The following is an 18010-nucleotide window of genomic DNA, read 5'->3' on the forward strand; positions in this document are numbered from 1 at the left end:
TGCACATGTGTCATTACGGGCGTCTTGTGGAGTGCAACGTGCGCTCCACGGACTGTCACGCTAGAGGTATGAAGAATAAAGAGAATATGACAAGGAATATGGAGTAATTGAGGAAAGAGAAAGATAGTGGAGTGGAATAGGAAATAGAGTGTAGTAATGAAAAGGATAGTAGAATGGGAAAAATAAAAAGAGGAGAGATGAATGTGTAGTCAAGTTAAATGGGCATATGTTATATGTAATAAAGAAATGGAATAAAAAGGAAATATCTGTATGGTATGTAGGTGAGCGTAAAATATAAAGGGAAAAGGGATGGGGAATTAAGGAAACCATGGATATGGATGCCTCTGTATAGGGGTATGCCTGAATATGGGAAATAGGGAAAAATGTAACATAAGATCACACATGGCATAAATATTGGCATATAGTAAGCTCAAAGAAAATGAGAAGATGACCGTGATCCCTGAGTATGGGAAATGTGATATGAGAACACATATGGCATAAAAAAACGGCATACAAATGGCTCAAGAAAATATTATAGAAAGATAACCAAGAGACTGAGTAATAAGAGTATAGCAAATAAGAACTAGAGATGGATGGGTATGACAAAGAAGTTAAAAGAGAAATAAAAAAAAATAAAGGAAAAGATCATTAAAGGATATAGTAGCATAATAGGAATGGGTGATGACATCCACAGCAAATCACGTGGCCTAAAAGACAAAAAATGGATGTTTAGTGACAACGAACATCAAATTAAGATGTGTGTGATCTTCTCTGTTGAGGCCCAAATGTCTGTAGCGTATGTATCCAGTAGGCCTCCCTTTTCTTAAGGGTATTAATTCTGTTTCCCCCTCTGCGAGGTTTGGGGATCTGTTCCAGGACCTGAAACTGTAACTGAACAATAGTGTGCCCCGCTGAAATGAAGTGGTGAGGGATCGGTAAAAGTGTATTTTGTCTTCTGATTGTGGACTTGTGCTGGGAGGTGCGGTCCCGAACATGTTTGTTGGTCTCCTCAACATAGGCAATGCAAGGGAATTTGATTAAATATACCACATAGGAAGAATCGCAAGTGAAAAAACCTTTAATGGGATATGGTTTACCTGTGAGTGGATGATATACCTTATCTCCTTTTGTAATGCTGTTACATTGTACACAGTGGAGGCATGGACATGTACCTTGCTTAGAGGAACCAAAGGTAAGCTGCTTGGGTTTATGGGAGCCATGACCAATTTATCTTGTAGATTTTGGTGGTCTTTTAAAGCATGTTAAGAATGACTTCTGGAATTTGGGCACTCTTCGATAGGCTCTATGTAGTAAAGGCCAATATTTGTGGATGATACCGTGTACCTTATATGCATAGGGTTAATAGGTGTGTACGAGTGCAATGCTATTTGAGTTAGAGTTCTTAATCTTTGTTCCCTCTCTCTAGAGCAAGATTTTAGAATGTGCTTAGAGTATCCCCATTCCCTAAATTTATTAGACATTTCCTTCAATCTCTTAGTCCTGCATGATTTATCTGTAACAAAGTGCTTCACTTTATCATATTGTGAGATAGGTAAGGATTTCAATGTAGCTTTGGGATGATAGCTAATGAAATGAAGTAAGTTGTTACTGTCTGTTGGTTTAGTGTAAATGTCTGTGGTCAAACAGCCATTCATATGGTGCTATGGTGAATGGTAAATTGCAGTTCGGGCCTTATTGTGTTAATGTGGTTGTGGGAGTCTAGCAATGATTCAATAGGCCCCTCCCATATGCACAAGATGTCATCAATATATCTTTTCCAGATCTTGGCATACTTTTGAAAATCAGGATTGGTGTACATAAATTGTTCCTCATAATCGGCCATATACGAATTTGCAAATGGGGGGGGGGGGGGGGGGCACATTCGACCCCATTGCGGTCCCTTGTATCTGGAGATAAAAAGTATCTTGGAACATGAAATAATTGTTATGTAATACGATTTCTAACAAGGAATTGCAAAAGTCAATGTGTACATTACTGAGACTGGATTTCTGTAGTAGGCGAACAATAGCATTGAGGCCCTTTCCCTGGTTAGCCATTTTGTTTTTTGATTTAGTTCCTGATGTGTTTCACAGTTACCGTTTTAGATTGTTTAACCATTTATGCCTCAAAGCACTTGTCTGGTGTAGGAAACATCGCCCAGTTGTGGGGTCCGTAGCCGAGGGTGGATCGTCAAGTTGGCAGGGACAGGGGTTTGCAGGTAAGCTCAGAGCTGCACCTTTCCCTGCCGGATGTGACACTAAAACAGGAAATGAAGTGCTATTGGTGGTACAGATACACCAATTAGCAAGACAGTCAAAAATATATTAAAGCATTATTTCAGCTTTATTATATACATAAATACATATAATTACACATGATAAAATTTACAAAACTCTAAAAAATCTCAAAAAATGAAGTACATTGACTAACTTGAGGGAGCAGGACGACTCACACTCAAGTTGGCTCATGTCCAAATGTATGCTAATACATGTGATAACAAAATTCCCATATATTTGGCCCTATCCCACAATAAATATCCAAAGTAGTCTACTGGAAAAAAATGCAAAGTGCAAATATCATTATGTAAACTGCAATAAGATATGTGAAGATATAATGTATAGACAGCACAATGAAAGAATTGTGTATAACTCCCTTAAAATAAGTTGATTTTTATCAATAGGTTATAATATTAGCAGTCAAAAGTGATGATAGCAGTCAGTACACATTTGTAAGCAGCATGGGCACCAAAAACATATGCATTCATTTGTATACCACAGTCGGTGTATTTGCCCATGACTCTTTTGCATACAGTTTGCTAAGTAGGATTCCCTAGTTAACGACAAATATTCTTATAACTTCTGTTTGTTTTGGACTTCGCAATTTCCCTACTCAATAAAATCTATTTAACTTGGAAACCGTTTTCACATATCCCCCATTACTTATATATCCACTTCCCAGCAACATGGCTATAGTCTGCATATTTAATCTAACTGATGTCTTGACTGGAATATTATGATGAGGTAGATACATTCATTCTATGAACAAACTATTGTATAAATCAAGGTATGCTATATAGTAGCTGTAAAAATAAATATTAGTAATGTATAAGGTTATCCCAAAAGCTAATACTGTATTTCAATGCATTCGTTTCAACTGTTATTATACCCTGCATATACGCCCTGCACCCTCTCCCCTTCTATGACATGGGCTCAGGAGCTGACCCCGCATCATAGTGGGGTGGTCCTGGGACCCGTGTCTAAGGCCGGACCTCACCGCTTGCCCACAAGCGGTGAGGTCCGGCCTTAGTCACGAGTCCCAGCGGAGCAGATCGGGACCACCGCGGTAAAACTGCGGTGTCCTGATCAGTTGAGAGGACGGCCTCCTTACCTGCCTCCTCGCTGTCCGATCGATGATCTGATGCTCCAGTCAGCCATGGCAGGCTGGAGCAGCAGAGCACCGATAACACTGGTCAATGCTATCATAGCATTGAACAGTTTATGCAATCCAAGGATTGCATGTAATAGTCCCCTATGGGGACTAAAAAATAACGTAAAAAAAGTAAAAAAAAAGTTAATAAATGTGAATTAATCCCTTACCTAATAAAAATTTTAATTACCCCCCTTTTCCAATAAAAAAAAATGCAAATGCGCGCATAAATTGTTGCATGCTTAAATGTCATTACTGTACAATTTGCTTAGTGCTTGAGAGCAACAGTAATATTTATTATCAACTAGCTGATTACCCACTTACCTTGTGGGAGAGGAAAAGCAACAGTGATGCTCCTGTCCTTATATCCTGTCCTCATATCCCAACCTCATATCCCAACCTTATTTGCTGTCTTTACATCCCAACCTCACATCCTATTCCCATATTCCATTCTTATTTCTTTTCCTCATATCGCGTGCTCACATCCTGACCTCACCCCCCCCTCCTCATGTCCCATCTTTATCTCCTGTGCTCACATCCTGAAGTGATGAACCGGAAGTCCTTAAGACTTGCATGGGACTTCAGAGAGAAAAAAAAACATCCTCGCAAAGGGGGGTGGGTTAGGGTTAATTTACCTATCCTATATTTTTAGTTGACATATAAGTAACACGTGTAACAAGTTTTATCAAATTAATTCAAGATATTTTGAAGTTATGCTGGAATATATACACATTGGGGTATATTTATTAAAATCTGTGTAGAGGAAGAGTGGTGCAGTTGTCCATAGCAACCAATCATATTGCTTCTTTCATTTTTAAAGAGGCCTGAAACATTAAAGAAGTGATCTGATTGGTTGCTAGGGGCAAGTGCACCCCTCTCCCTTTACACAAGTTTTAAAGAGTACCTGTCACCACAAAAACTTTTTTATATTTTGTTAATCAATGTATTAGAAACAATAGCATGTGATTAACCAAAATTTATGTTTATATGTTTTTTTTTTACGTTTAAAAACTGACCACTGGGGGTCTCCCTACATATCCCGTCTCATCGAATTCGGACTAATGCCGGCCTGGCATGAGTCCAAACTCACAGTGCAGCCGGGACGCTGAAAAGCACAGCGCAGCTCCCTGTCTGTCAGACAGATGGGAGTGAGCGCTGTGCACGGCAGGACGGATGGCTCCTGTGCTAGCCCACAGACCCCCCCCCCCCTTTTTTTTCTTAGAATTTATTTTAGTTGTGCTCAGGCAGGTGCTTAAAAGGCAAAAAGTTTTATACTTATATGGAGGCCCAGTACATCTTCAGCTGCTACTCTGGATTAGCCTGTGGCTGACCTTATAAAAAGGTTTGCTGGATATAGTGTATGTGTTTTAGATTTTGCATTGTGTATGCATAATGTATTCTCTGCATAGAGTGTATATTTTCCTGTCTTGCACCACAAGTCACAGCATGCATAGCACCCCCTAGTCTGAATGAAGAGGGGTTTAGACAGTTCTTCCTTTCCTAGCCAAATGCACGTCAGCTCCTCTGCTCTGTTACACCACACATTCCTGAGGAGACTTATTTCTGTCAGCTTAGGTATAGATAATGTCAGGCATATCTCCTACAAATAGGCCTGTATTCAAGCAGGCTTAAGCCCATGCCTAGATAAAAGTCCTTCTATAAGCATTGTTCAGCTCTTCAGCATTGTCCAGTAGTTTTGGGAAGTTTAAGCTGCACAAAGACTTTGTTGTCTTCACAATGGATCTCGTTTTGGCACTGGAGGACCAGTGCCCACCTGTTAAGTGAGTGGAGTTCTACAGTCTCTTTACTACAGCTTACCCTTGTCAAAACTCTCGTTCATTTAGCTCAAGTAATTAGAAAATTAAAATAGTGCATCAGAGAGCTGTCTACCCCTGCATTAGAAAATCTCAAGTTCCTGTGCAAAAACACCAAAGTTATGTTTTCTGCTACAAAAGCATACTCTGCTAAAGTGGCATGATCTTAAATGGATAGTGACTAGAATCTGCTTCTCCTGGGTGTGAAGTTTTATCATCAAGCTACATTTCTCTAAACTACCTTTAAAGGGTTACTCCTAGAAATGAGCGAATCGAAGTTGACGAGCCCGAATTCGTTACGAATTTCATGAAAAATTCGATTTGCAACGAATCCGAATATCGACGCCATTCTATCTCACGAATCGCTTCATTAAACTCCATTTTACAGCGTTCCAGGCTATTGGGGACCTAAGATGGCGGATCCACATGTGAGTACATGGGGCAGGGGATTATGGGAGGGCGGGAAACAGCGGCGGAAATGAAGGTAGGCGGGCTGACCCTGAATGTCACAGCCCATATATAATCGGCGTCCATCTTGCCTCTCTTCATTTCATCTATGCACTAAGATGGAGAGGACGGGACTGCGTGTGTGTGAATAGCTCATACCACAGCGTTACACTGCAACTGCTAGTCACATCAGCATTAGGGAAAGGCAGGAGTGCACAGTGCTGTGCTGTTACTCTGAGAAGGATCATTGATTGTTAAACCTCCTATTCACGTTATTGAGCATTGCAGCAGAGAGGGGCAGATAGCTGTCAGCTGCCTCATACAGATCTCCAAGCTGCCTGAACTTTCTGAAGCATCTCATCTCCTCATTGTTCAGTCCAATTGAGTTTATTTTTATTTGCTCCACAAAACTTCTGCTGCTCAGAATTGTGTGACAGAGTGCAATTTAGGGTTTAATCCCTGCATTTTTTTGTGTGGTGCTGCACTGTTGGGTCCTGCTGCTGTTCAGAAATACGTGTTCGTTCAGTGGACTGTAGTGCGTTTGCACCATTTTGTACCTGTTAATCTGTCAAGGGGGCTGGCTACATACTGTGCAAGTCCAAAAAATACTATTCACCGGCTGTTTTTTTTTTTTTAAACAGTTTTTTCTGCGTATAGTTACGCATATATAACTGCCCTCATCAGTGCATACCGCATAGGTACATGCAAGTATTGTACCATTTAGTACCTGTTAAGCTGTCAAGGTGCTCCATGCCGTCAAAGTCCAAACAATAGTATTCACCGGCTGGTGTTTTACAAAAATACTGAGTTTTTTCTGCTAACAGACCCTCATCAGTGCATACCGCATAGGTACATCCAAGTATTGTACCATTTAGTACCTGTTAAGCTGTCAAGGTGCTCCATACCGTCAAAGTCCAAACAATAGTATTCACCGGCTGGTGTTTTACAAAAATACAGAGTTTTTTCTGCTAATAGGCATATTACTGCCCTCATCAGTGCATACCGCATAGGTACATCCAAGTATTGTACCATTTAGTACCTGTTAAGCTGTCAAGGTGCTCCATACCGTCAAAGTCCAAACAATAGTATCCACTGGCTGGTGTATTACAAAAATACACAGTTTTTCTGCTAATAGGCCCTCATCAGTGCATACCGCATAGGTACATGCAAGTATTGTACCATTTAGTACCTGTTTAGCTGTCAAGGTGCTCCATGCCGTCAAAGTCCAAACAATAGTATTCACCGGCTGGTGTATTACAAAAATACTGAGTTTTTTCTGCTAATAGTTAGGCATATTACTGCCCTCATCAGTGCATACCGCATACGTACATCCAAGTATTGTACCATCTAGTACCTGTTAATCTGTCAAGGGCCTACATACTGTTCAAGGACAGCTGTAAGTAATCACCTGCTGCTGTTCTAGACAAATACTGTTTAAAGAGTAGTGTAGCGTATTGTACTACCCTCATAAACGCACTAAGTATGTCAGGCAGAGAAGTGCCAGGACGTGCACAGAGGAGTGGCAGAGGCCTAAAGACTTCAGGCAGAGTTGGCAGCAGACTTGGGGTGAGTGGCAGCAGGAGTCGCAGCGAGAGGCCTGAGCTCCCGTTATCAGCCAGCGGTCGTGTCTCCACCAGCAACCCATCTGCCGTAGTCGATTGGTTAACACGCTCATCCACATCATCACAAGTGACATCTGACACCCCCAGTCAACAGTCGGTGGGTTCCTCAGACACAACCCTCAGTTGGCATGGCCCGGGAGCAGTCCGTGTCCTCCCATTGCCTTTGTCCTATGCTGTTCCCTCTCCTAAAGAAGTATCTTATGCTGTGGGTTCAGCTCCACTATTTACTGAGGACGATCCAATAGAGGACAGTCAGCAGCTACTGGACAGCCAAGAAGGGGAGGAGACACGCGCCGCTTGCTCCGCTAGGAGGCCAAGTAGTGATGCGGAGAGTGACGTGGGAGGCGGTGTTGCAAGTGTTCAGGGTCCTGAAGCAGACACTGTTGGGGAACCTGAGGAGGACATCAGTGACGTGCACACAACTGTTGATGATGATGAAGCCGATCGCAATTGGGAGCCGGGTGCAGAAGGGGCTTTATCATCATCAGGAGAAGAGAGTTGCAGGTTGCCCTTGAGGCAGCAAGGCGGTAGCAAGGTTGGCAGTCAGCGTGGTGGCAGTAGTGGAAATTCAGGAGCCAAACGTGCCCGGGGGAGACCACCTGCTTCGCGGCATCCTAACTTTTCGGGAGGTAGTGGAACAGGGGTTCCTGGAGACGGCGCCAGTAGCAGTCAATTAGTGCAGATTGCTGGTGGGAAAATCAGCTACTCGGCGGTGTGGAAGTTTTTCATAAGGCATCCGGAGGAGGTTAACGTAGCCACATGCAAGATCTGTCGGCAGAAGGTGAAGTGTGGCCAGGGTCCCAATGTCGGCACCACGGCCCTGCGTCAACACATGCTTCGCCACCATAAAGCGGCCTGGGAGAACCGTGGCTCCGATGTAGTGGTCCAGCCTGCTGCATCACCCAGTGGCCATCCGCTCCCTCCTTCATTAAGCCAAGGCTCCACCACCTCAGCCGAAGGGAGCTGTGTGTCAAACCCTCCTTCTGTCACTCCTGCTTCTCCCGCTTTTAGTCAGCTATTCCGCCAACAATCCATCGGCGAAGCCATGTCCAAGAAACAACAGTATGCGCCCACTCATCTAAGGGCGCAGGAGTTGAATGTGCTCCTGTCTAAGTTGCTGGTGTTGCAGTCCCTCCCTTTTCAAGTGGTGGACTCTGCAGCTTTCAGAGAATTGATGGCTTGTGCCGAGCTGAGGTGGAGAGTCCCAAGCCATCATTTCTTTGCGAAGAAGGCAGTACCAGCCCTGCATAAGTTTGTACAAGAGAACGTGGGCCAGTCCTTGAGCCTGTCGGTGTGTTCAAAAGTGCACGCCAGCGCCGACGTGTGGAGCTGTAACTACGGGCAGGGACAATACTTGTCTTTTACGGCTCAATGGGTAAATGTGGTTCCTGCACAGCCACAACAGCAACTTGGACAGGTCACACTGCTTCCTCCTCCATGCTCTTGCTTACAGGCAGTTGGTCCTGTTACAGTGTACGACGCCGCCTCCTCATCCTCCACCATGTTCTCGGCCTCCACTGCACGGCCAAATCTCGGTGGCCCTTCATCGTACCATGTGTGTAGGGCACGGCGGTGTCAAGCTGTTCTACACATGGTTTGCCTTGGCGAACGGAGTCATACAGGCGAGGAACTGCTAAAGTTCATTAGGGAAGAAATCCGAGTATGGCTTACTCCCTGAAATCTGGAAATGGGAACCATGGTGACCGACAACGGGAAGAACATTGTGTCCGCGCTGCGACAAGGAAGTGTGAAACATGCGCCCTGCATTGCACACATGTTGAATCTGGTTGTCAAGCGCTTCCTCAAGTCTTCACCCCATTTGCAAAACATCCTGAAAATGGCAAGGAAACTGTGCATGCACTTCAGCCACTCGTACACCGCCAAGCACACCTTCCTTGAGCTGCAGTGTCAGAACAGTATCCCACAACATAGTCTTATTTGTGACGTTGCCACACGTTGGAATTCCACCCTCCATATGTTGGACAGACTATACGAACAAAGAAAAGCCATCACCGATTTCTTGATGATCCAAGCAGCTAGGAGTACTCCACTGTGTAACTTCAATGTGAACCAGTGGCAGCTCATACGTGACACCTGCCGTTTGCTGAGGCCCTTTGAGGAAGCCACATTATTTGTGAGTCGCCTGGATTACGCCATGAACGACGTAATTCCACTCCTACATTTCCTACAACAAATGATTGAAACCATGGCTGGTCATGGCAATGGAGACGTTGCGCCTACATCTCCAGGCTACATGGGCCCTGTGGGGGCTGAACTGGAGGAGAGAGATGATGAGGGGCAGAGCGGAGCAAAGTTTACGGTGGATGAGATGACCTGTGTTTCTAGTCTTCGGACAGGAGAGGAGGAGCAGAAGCAGCCAGAGGAGCTGGAGGGTTATGAGGAAGTTGAGACAGAGGACCCAGACACACCGTGGCAGTATGCAGTGGAGATGGAGGCAGGTAGTCCGAGTCACTGGCGCAAATGGCACGATGCATGCTCAGTTGCTTGTGTAGTGACCCCCGAATTGTCAAAATTCGGCAGCGGGGTGACTTCTGGATCTCCACCTTATTAGACCCTCGCTACCATCCCAAAATGGGGGCCTTTTTTACACCCACTGAGAGGGAGGACAAACTGACCTACTACAGAGAGTTTCTACGTAGTCAGTCGGCTGATGCCTATCGGCCACATGGTCCATCCACTCGCAGGTCTGACTCAGGGGGCCCTCTGCGCTCACCTTCCACTGCCATGGCTGCTGGGGAGGGGAGGGGTGGCAGGAGCAGTACCAGCTCAATCAGCAGCAGCCTGAGTCTACAGTCGCTAGTGAGTAGCTTTCTTCACCCACATAGTGAAGCAACTCATCAGCAGCAGGGAGACATGGAGCAGGACCTGAACCAGCAGGTGGTGGCATACCTTGACATGGCCATGCCAACAACCATTGAAGATCCGTTGGACTTCTGGGCAGCCAAACTTGATTTATGGCCACAACTAGCAGAGTTTGCCCTGGAAAAGCTGTCCTGCCCGGCCAGTAGTGTGCCATCAGAGCGGGTGTTTAGTGCGGCCGGGGCCATAGTCACCCCAAGGCGAACTCGTCTGTCCACTAAAAATGTGGAGATACTGACGTTTGTCAAGATGAATCAGGGATGGATCAGCCAGGATTTCCAGCCACCAATGCCAGATGACTCGGAGTAGATTGACCATGCTCCTACAACAAAAATTTCTCAATTATGGTTGGTTATGAAACCCTCTGGGGCAGACCTGGGCATTGTATGGCCCGCTTGCCATATATGGCCCTTTGATTGGCTCTGACCGGCCCGCGCTGACTGGGACAACTATGCTGCCTAATCTGAGGGACATCTATGCTGCCTAATCTGTGGGACATCTATGCTGCCTAATCTGGGGGACAAGTATGCTCCTAATCTGGGAGATATCTATGCTGCCTAATCTGGGGGACAACTATGCTCCTAATCTGGGGGACATCTATGCTGCCTAATCTGGGGGACATCTATGCTGCCTAATCTGGGGGACATCTATGCTGCCTAATCTGGGGGACAACTATGCTCCTAATCTGGGGGACAACTATGCTCCTAATCTGGGGGACATCTATGATGCCTAATCTGGGGGACAAGTGGTCTCCTCATGATGACAACCTGTCCATGCTGTGTCATTCAGCCACTATATGGTGGCCTCATGCTTCAGCTTCATCCAAGCTGTATCATTCAGCCACTATATGGTGTCCTCATGCTGCCAACACCTCCACGCTGTGTCATTCAACCACTATATGGTCTCCTCATGCTGCCAACACCTCCACGCTGTGCCATTCAGCCACTATATGGTCTCCTCATGCTGCCAACACCTCCACGCTGTGTCATTCAGTCACTATATGGTCTCCTGACACTGATGCCACCACCAGGCTCTGTAATTGTGCTGCTGTGCGGCAGTGATTCTAAAAGCGAGGCCGGTAATCTGCATGTTATTCTAAATAACAGTGTTATTTCACTAACCCAGCACACTCCATATGCGTTTTAGAACACAGCAAAGTGTTCTATACCCCTATAGAGGCTGCATGTAGGCTAGAAATAGCCTTTTTTAATATAAATTTGTCGCGAAAAAATTCAAAAGCAAACTTTTTCGGAAAATTCGGCAAATCGGCCGAATCGAATTTTTGAAAAGTTCGCTCATCTCTAGTTACTCCGGTGGAAAACATTTTTTTTAAATTAACTGGTGCCAGAAAGTTAAACATATTTGTAAATTACTTCTATTTAAAAATCTTTATCCTTCCAGTACTTATCAGCTACTGTATACTACAGAAGAAGTTCTTTTATTGTTTAATTTCTTTTCTGTCTGACCACAGTGCTCTCTGCTGATACCTCTGTCCATGTCAGGAACTGTCCAGAGCAGGATAGGTTTGCTATGGGGATTTGCTCCTGCTCTGGACAGTTCCTGACATGGACAGAGGTGTCAGCAGAGAGCACTGTGGTCAGACAGAAAAAAAATTCAAAAAGAAAAAACTTCTTCTGGAGCATACAGCTGATAAGTACTGGAAGGTTTAAGATTTTTGTATAGAATTAATTTACAAATCTGTTTAACTTTCTGGCAACAGTTAATTAAAAAAAAAAAAGTTTTCCACCAGAGAACCCCTTTAACCTTTTCTGGAAGTAGGGACATATGTGCCCGTGGAAATTTCAGTCCCCACCGCTAGCCAGTCGGGGACCAGACTGGGATGCCTGCTGAAATCATTCAGCAGGCATCCCAGCACATCAATCAGGGGCGTCCTGAGACCCCCATGTCGGCGATCGCTGCAAATTGCGGGTCAATTCAGACCGTCGATCTGCGGCGATTCCGGGTCATATGCTTCTCTGGTGACCCGGTGACCCAGAAATTAAGGGGGATTGGGGGGTCCAAGATGCCCTCGATCCCCCAGGAGGGATAGAAGTGAGGTGGCAGGGGTGCCATCCCTCCTATCCCTGCTATTGGTCGGTCAGAAGCGACCGACCAACAGCAGATCGGGGGCAGGGGGTTAAAGTTCGGTTCCTGCCCTGTTTGCTCTGCCCACCCACGGAAGTCTGGACAGAGCAAGGGAACCATGATGTGAGCGGTGGCGGCAGTGGAGGTCCCTTACCGGGCAGCGACAGGCGGCTGTGGGCGGCGATCCTCCAGCTTGCGCGGCGACGGAAGTTGGTGAGTTGTTGCCTAACATCATCTGCAGGGCGACAGTTTGGAGACCATTATGCAATGGTCTCTAAACTGTAGACCTCCAGATGTTTCAAAACTACAACTCCCAGCATGCCCAGACAGCAGTTTGCTGTCTGGGCATGCTGGGATTTGTAGTTATGCAACATCTGGAGGGCCACAGTTTGGAAATCACTGTGCGGTGGTCTCTAAACCGTGGCCCTATGAATTTTGCAAAACTACAACTCCCAGCATGCATGAACAGCAAACGACTGTCTCGACATGTTGGGAGTTGTAGTTGCATGCCTCCAGCTGTTGCATAACTACAACTCCCAGCATGCCCTTCGGTGATCAGTACATGCCGGGTTTTGCAACAGCTGGAGGCACACTGGTTGGAAAATACTGAGTTAGGTAACAGAACCTAACTGAAGGTTTTCCAACCAGTGTGCCTCCAGCTGTTGCAAAAGTACAACTCCCAGCATGCACGGTCTGTCAGTGCATGCTGGGAATTGTAGTTTTGCAACAGTTGGAGGTTTTCCACCCCAATGTGAATGTTCAGTGTACATTCACATGGGCGGGTTTACAGTGAGTTTCCTGCTTCAAGTTTGAGCTGCCGCAGCGCAAACTCCTAGCGGGAAACTCACCATAAACCCCCCCGCCAGTGCGAATGTACCCTAAAATCACTACACTACACTAACACATAATAAAGGGTAAAACACTACATATACACCCCCTTACACTACATATACACTCCCCCCCCCCCCTATAAAAATGAAAAATGTATTGTACGGGGCAGTGTTTCCAAAATGGAGCCTTCAGCTGTTGCAAAACAACAACTCCCGGCATTTCCGGACAGCTACTGACTGTCCAGGCATGCTGGGAGTTTAGCAACAGCTGGAGGCACCCTATTTGGGAATCACTGCGTTGAATACCCCTATGTCCACCCCTATGCAATACCTAATTTAGTCCTCAAATGCGCATTGCTCTCTCTTACTTCGGAACCATGTCGTATTTCTGTACTTGGGAGAAACTGCCTAACAAATAATTTTTTCCCCCTCCTTTTACCCCTTATGAAATGGTAAAGTTGGGGTCTACTCCAGCATGTTATTGGAAAAAAAAAATATTTTTTACACTAACATACTGGTGTTGCCCTGTACTTAAAATTTTTACAAGAGGTAAAAAGGAAAAAAAAGACCCCCATGGGGAAATACCCCATATGTTGGCGTAAAATGCTCTGCGGAAGCGCAACAAGGCTCAGGAGTGAGAGCGCACTATGTACATTTGAGGCATAAATTGGTGATTTGCACAGGGGTGGATGATTTTACAGCGGTTCTGACATAAACGCAAAAAAAAAAAATACCCACGTGTGACCCCATTTTGGAAACTACACCCCTCACAGAACGTATCAAGGGATATAGTGAGCCTTAACACCCCACAGGTGTTTGACGAATTTTCGTTAAGGTTGGATGGGAAAATGAAAAAAAACTTTTTTTTTCACTAAAATGCTGGTGTCACCCAAAATGTTTCATTTTTTTACAAGGGAAAATAGGAAAAAAGCCCCCCAAAATTTTTAACCCCATTTTTTCTGAGTAAAAACATACTCCATATGTGGATGTAAAGTGCTCTGCTGGTGCACTACAATGCTCAGAGGAGAAGGAGCGCAATTTGGCTTTTGGAGAGAATATTTGTCCGCAATTGAAGGCCACGTGTGTTTACAAAGCCCCCATAGTGCCAGGACAATGGAACCCCCCACATGTGACCCCATTTTTGAAATTACACCCCTCACATAATGTATAAAGGGGTACAGTGAGCATTTACACCCCACAGGTGTCTGACAGATTTTTGGAACAGTGGTCTGTGAAAATTAAAAATGTAATTTTTCATTTGCACAGCCCATTATTCCAAAGATCTGTCAAACGCCAGTGAGGCGTAAATGCTCACTGCACCCCTTATTCCATTCTGTGAGGGGTGTAGTTTCCAAAATGGGGTCACATGTGGGGGGGTCCACTGTTCTGGCACCATGGGGGCTTTGTAAATGCACATGGCCCCCGACTTCCATTCCAAACATATTATCTCTGAAAGCCCAATGGAGCTCCTTCTCTTCTGAGCATTGCAGTTCACCAGCAGAGCACATTACATTCACATATGGTGTATTTCCATACTCAGAAGAAATGAGGTTGCAAATTTTGGGGGGCATTTATTCCTATTACCCCTTGTAAAAATGTAACATTTGGGGAAAAACCTGCATTTTAGTAAAATTTTTTATTTACACATCCGAATTTAACGAAAAGTCGTCAAACATCTGTGGGGTGTTAAGGTTCACTGTACCCCTCGTTACATTCCTTGAAGTGTGTCGTTTCCAAAATACTGTGCCATGTGTTTTTTTTTTTGGCTGTTCTGGTACAATAGGTGCTTCCTAAATGCGACATGCCCCCCAAAACCCATTTCAACAAAATTTGCTTTCCAAAAGCCAAATGTGACTCCTTTTCTTCTGAGCATTGTAGTTCGCCAGCAGAGCACTTGACATCCACACATGGGGTGTTTCCATACTCAGAAGAAATGGGGTTACAAATTTTGGGGGGCATTTTTTCCTATTACCCCTTGTAAAAATGTAACATTTGGGGAAAAACCTGCATCTGATGTTAACGAAAAGTCGTCAAACACCTGTTGGCTGAGGGATTGATCGCACCGGGTCTCACTTCTAAAACTTGGTGCGATTAGAAGTTATTAAGCAGGGGAGCGGGCAGCATGCTCTACTCCCCTGCGATGTACGGTGTATTTCATTTCATTTTTAAATTCCCGTCCGGGAGCCCTGAATGGCCGGTACGGAGGAGCCATTCAGGGCTTCCAGCGGAGTTTTCAAATAGAAGCGCTGTGGTGGGGAAAGATGTATAGAATTGCTGGGGGGGGGTAATATATCTGGCTATGAATGAAAAGTATTCTTTCAGCAGCACATCGCGCCGGCAAGATGTGCTGCTGTTATACTGTTCATTCATAGCTCTGCCGGGGGGCTTATGATAGCGCTGTGGTGGGAACATATATATATGCGTTGCAGGGAGGAACATATATAAATGCGCTGCGGGGGGAACATATATAAATGCGCTGCAAGGGGCAAGATATATAGAAGCGCTGTGGGGGCCAGACATATACTCCCCCCAGCGATTCTATATATCTTTCGCCACTGCAGCGCTTCAATTTGAAAACCCCGCTGGGAGCCCTGAATGGTGCTGCCCGCTCCCCTGCTTAATAACTTCTGATCACATAGGGTCTCAGAAGTGAGACCTGGTGCGATCAATCCCTCAGCCCCTGTACTATAACCCCCATAATGGAACACAGTCTGTTCCATGATGGGGGTAGTAGTACAAACACTAATGTTGCCTCCCCAGCCACTGGCAGACTTCCACAGCCGGCGAATTACTACTCCCATCATGGAAAGTCTGTTCATTGATGGGAGTAGTAGTAGTCCCTCAGCACTGCAGGATTCTGCTGATGTCAAAATTTCTGAACATGCTCAGAAGTAATAACCGATACTATAAACCAGGTGCAAACGGATGACATAAAGGCTCATCCGTTTGCCATAGACTTCAATGTTAAAAATAACGGCCGTTAATTTACCCATTTCTTGTGACGGAAGAAAAATTAGTGAATGTGCCATTTTTTCTTCCGTCACAACTAACGTCCGTTATCCATGATGGTCTATAACGGGTCATAACGGATAATAAAAAAATCCCATAGACTTGAATGTGATTTTGTAATGGACGTTTAACATCCTGTTTTTAAAACTTTTCTAACGGCCATTTATAACGGATCTTTTAACGGATACATTTTATAGTGTGAAAGGGGCCTTAGGGGTTAAAGCCTACATGTCATTTCAGTTGACTTTTCAGGATAAGCCGCTCTGTATGTGTACATGAGGAGCAGCACTTTGTCAGGCCATTATATGACTTTCTGCTCTGCTTTATCTATATATTATCTAACTTTCTTTAAAGGGTAGCTCCCACCATCCTATTTTTTTTTTGCTAGCCCGTTACCCCCCCCCCCCCCCCACTACGGCACTAGCCTGTTCCCAGTCCCCCCCCCGCCCCGCATACCCCGTTCCCTCATTACACTCGCAGTTACTGCAGAGTCCGGCAGGGACAGCGGCGGCAATGAGGCGGCAGCGGCGATGTGCGGGAGGAGTGGCCTTCCAGCCAGTGGCCGGGGAGCCAATGCACTCGCTCCCGCCTGTCTGTTTGACAGGTAGGGAGCGAGTGCAGCCTAACTGAAAAAGGACAGATTGCCACTCCAAAATCAGTCCTTTTTCAGTAGCCGGTTTTTAAATGTAAACTAAACCTTTTTAATGAAAAAAAATAATAATAAAAGTATATTAGAGATATGTTGTAGTACTTTAGTACTACAACATATCAAAAAATAAAGTTGGTGACAGTGCCCATTTAACTGATTTCTGATTTATCTATAATTTGCAGTTCTCCCAGAGCTGGTGGGCAGAGCTCCCTTCTACCCCTTCATAGAATTTAATTGCTTGTCTTGCAGACACAGGGCAATAAGATATATTAAAAAGTTTCTTATATTTGCTTGTACTATTGATCTATGCAAAGTTTGTTCAAATGACAGTGCTTATTTAACTAAAGTTACATTTCATTGAAATTCTGGGCGTAAAAAGGTGTGTGTAACACAGAAGGGACTATTGGGAGTGATTACCATTCAGCCACATGACATCTTTTTCAGAGTCTACTACCCTCATTCTGACTACCATCATACTGCACTAGTCTTTCACAATCCCCCTGCTTGTGCTCTAGTCTCGCTGTGCACCACTTCTTCAGCCAATCAGTGGCTGAGTAGGCAATTCTAGGTGTTAATTCGGACCCCAGAAGGGCTCATGTTGATAATGGCGAAGGTGGGGGAGCAAGAATAGTATAGCCTTTTTTTTTCTTTTTAGCATCTGCCTGTGCACAATTTTATAGAAAAATACTCCTTTCATATCATAAATGAAGGCACATTAAAATAGGGCATGGTCAACCTTTAACCCACCCAAGATGCATCTTCTCCTTACTAGGGAAGATCTTTGACAAGTTGGTATTATGCATATAGAAAAAGAAATATAAAAACAAACTCTGTGATATCCCACTCAGTAATTTGTGATAGTTGTAGAGATTTTTTACCCATAGCAGCCTTTAAACTGAATTTATATGTTCATAATATATGATGGAAACCAATAATGATAATTGGCATTACAGTAAAATTACTTACCGAGTTCTATTGCATCTCTTTTTTCCTTGATAATGCTGTATGGTCCACCATCATATATGTTATATATATTACGTCAATAAAAAGGGGTTTCAAAAGGGTAACCCAATTACATTTACTATAGTAGGAAATATATATGTCATAGATGCCTGAGCAAAGACTCACTATCATAAAACATCCTCCTTTTTAGGCAAGGTTCACACCACAATTTGTGCCACCGAGGCATGGATACATTGGGAAATTGTCAAAATATCAATGGCCAGCGTGTAGTCAGCCAGTGACTAA

The sequence above is a fragment of the Hyla sarda genome, chromosome 3 (assembly GCF_029499605.1).
Source record: "Hyla sarda isolate aHylSar1 chromosome 3, aHylSar1.hap1, whole genome shotgun sequence".
NCBI classification, from domain to species: Eukaryota; Metazoa; Chordata; class Amphibia; order Anura; family Hylidae; genus Hyla; species Hyla sarda.